We start from the raw sequence: 3,096 nt of genomic DNA, 5'->3' as shown, positions 1-3,096 counted from the left end.
TAGGATGAAATTCAGTCCGGTACTTTTGAGTTGTGGTGCTTGAAACACTTCTGTACAGCTGTAATTGCACTCAGATAGGGTGCGGTGGATTTGAGACTTGACTTTTCTTCTTGATGCCTGTGTCAGGTCTTGCTACTATCTCAGTGTTCTCAAAAGGAGATAATCACGGCACTTTGTGCCAACTTGTAGTGTTTCCCTTTTAGCTGGCACTGTCATATACCTAACGAAAAATATCAGCATTTACTGTGTCAGTGTCCTTAGTGTTTGAAGCCTGAAGGCTTGAGTGAAGGCTTGAGCACCTGGCAAGCAAAAGGCAACCAAAAAAGGGTGCCTAGCTGTTGGAACTTGTCTTAGTTCTTTGACAGTTTGAGGCTTTCAGCCTTGTAGATCAAGGCATCTGGCAATTGTACTGTCAGGGAATTATTTTCATTTTCATGGGGTTTTTAATTGCTTCTGATTATAGGCTTCCTTCCATTTTTCTGAGAGTACTGGAGGGGAAATATGAAGTCCTTTACACATTACTTGTTTAATTAGTCTGTTATACCATGCTTGTTTTGAGAACTCCTCTTAGGCTGCGAGTACCAGAGCTGGCAGTGCTGTGTTCTGGTCAAAGTGAATGCTAAGGTTCACAACCTGCCGTTTTCAAATGCCCAGTAATGGTATATACTGTTCCCTGTGTTTCTCTCCAACACAAGAATTGTGAAGCTTGCTTCCATGGTAACTCCGTAAGTCCTGAGGTGAGAAGCTTCCAGCTTCGGAATGGCAGCCAGTACAGCTGCAGTTCATTGCTCAGTAACATCACAAGAATCAGTATTAATTTGGTGAAATGTGTCCAAAATGGGTCCCAGTTCTCATGCAGAAAATGGCTTGTTCTCAAGAAGACAATCTGTGCAGTCTTCATGCCTCGTACATTCTTTTGGGATATTTTGTTTCCTGCCTTCCAAAGCGAAGTATTCCTGTAGTTGAGCAGTTAACTGTATGCTATCCTGTGACAGCTGCCTGAATAAGGCACATGCTACCTGCTGTGGTGGGGGAGGGGGGAGATCCTAATGTCATTTTTAGTATGAAATGGTGTCATTGACATGAATCAGTCCACCGGCTAACGGACAAGTGAACTGTTGAACTCCCACCTTCTGAACGTAGATGGGCTGGAAGCACGGAAGTCCAACGTAAGTGTGACCTGTGAGCAAGCTCCTGCAGGACCAGCTCTGCGCAGTGCCTCAGCCAGCTGAGCTCAGCCTCGTCTCTTCTGGTGCTTGTAGCTGGGCCAGCTCCCCCTTCCAGGGCAGAGAAGCTATTGCTGGGTCTTGATCTGCTGCAGTGGCAAGGAAAGAGGCGTGCAAGCAGAGGACAGCACAGCCACTGTGTGCTGGCCACAGCACCAGCGATTCCATGTATGCAACCTGTACCATGTTCTGTCATGCAGAAGAGCTGTTTATAATCTATTACAGCAGTTGAAATATATTTTGCTATTAGGGGAGGAAAAAATTGTCTTGGCCTGTTTCTTTTGCTGATTGGTTTGGGAGGGAGAAGGGGGGAGGGTTGCAAGAGGGCAAAGGGGAGTGGGGCTGGGTGCAGGGTGTGAGATGTGTGGGGTTGCTCTCCTGGGAAGGTGGCTGCTATGGGGTGGTGTGGGGCTGGCCGCTTCCAGAATGCGGGTCACAGCAGTGGTGGGGAGAGCTCTGTGTTTCCGTAGTGATAGAACCACCGTGGGGCTGCCCAGCGGGAAGGGCTAGCAGGTATGGGGAGGCCTCTGCCGCTCCCCCTGTAGGGAGCGGGGAGCTTGTGTACTGTGGGGGTGGAGGACTGGCGGCCTGCAGCAGGGGCTGCAAGCTTGAGGGGTGTGGGGTGGCCTGAAGCTGAGCCCACAGCTCTGGGGAGCCCCTGCTCTGTTCACCACCTCCATTAGATCAGGGGATGTTCTTTGGAGCTGAGGAGGAGCACAGGGAAGGGGATTATAGCTCTTGGAACAGGCCAGAGTTTCAAAACTCTCTCAGTTCAATGCATATTAAATTGGACCAACTGCCAAACATACATCATGTTGGTAATTTCTGCCTTTATTTTGGGCCTGAAGAGGGTTTGTGTGCCAAGAACTTAATGTGATGTCTTCCAGCTGCGCGCCACATGCTCTAAAGTCAAGTCTTGTCTGTGTCCTTAAGCTGTAGCAGCTACACAACAGTGCCATTAATCAATCTTCCTATCCTTTCTGGGGGGAATATAGTGTACTGCCAAGCAGCGTTGTTAAAGAGGAGGGGAGGGTGGGGGGAAATCACTGCAATATTTTCTATCAGAAGTTTTTAGCAATTTTTTCTATTTTCTTTCCGAGAAAGCATTTACCTGACAAAGCAAGAAATGATTTGGCTGGCTGGGTTACTCTTTGGTTACACCTACATGCACAAAAGCACGTATAAAGTCAAAGAAATGCAGTTAACCTAACTGGGAACCAGGATGCAGCTGATAACGAGGCTAAAGATTTTATAAAGAACATTGTGCATTGGCAAGGCTTGCTGGGGTGGAGCGTAGGCTTCACATGAGAGTTCCTGGAGATGAATTTAATGGAAAGATGAGTTCTTCATTAGCAAGACATTGATAAGAAAAAGTGCTAAGACTAATAATGAAGAAATTCAGTTACAATTAAACCCCTGGCTCAGTTGTTACATGTGTAAAAGCAGCAGTTGTTAGTTTTTAACCTATTTTGTAAATGGAAAAAGCAAGCACTCCCATGGTGGATGTAGTGTCTAGAGAGCAGAACTCATCTGGTGGTCTTAGTAAGTGCAGAGCAGTGCCATTTTGTGATGCTAAAAGTAAATAATTTGCTGACGGTGTATTTGACTTGGATATAAAATAGCCACAGGCAGTTGTGGATCGAGCTGATGCCCTATCAGTCTTGGTTATGAAATACATTTTCTTGTGTCCAAGTGGATAAAAGTTGGGACTGTCCTGATGCCTCCCTTGGCAGAGCCATTTAAGAGCTTCCTGTTTGGTATCGCCTTGCTGGAACTACAGCATCAGGTGCTTCTTCCTAACCAAACTACCTGCTATCAGACAGGCAATTTTTTTTTTTTTTAATTAATAACAGAAAAGACAGTGTTGTGA

This window comes from Anser anser (assembly GCF_964211835.1).
Source record: "Anser anser genome assembly, chromosome: 8".
Taxonomy (NCBI): Eukaryota; Metazoa; Chordata; class Aves; order Anseriformes; family Anatidae; genus Anser; species Anser anser.
Note: the sequence above shows the minus strand (reverse complement) of the source record.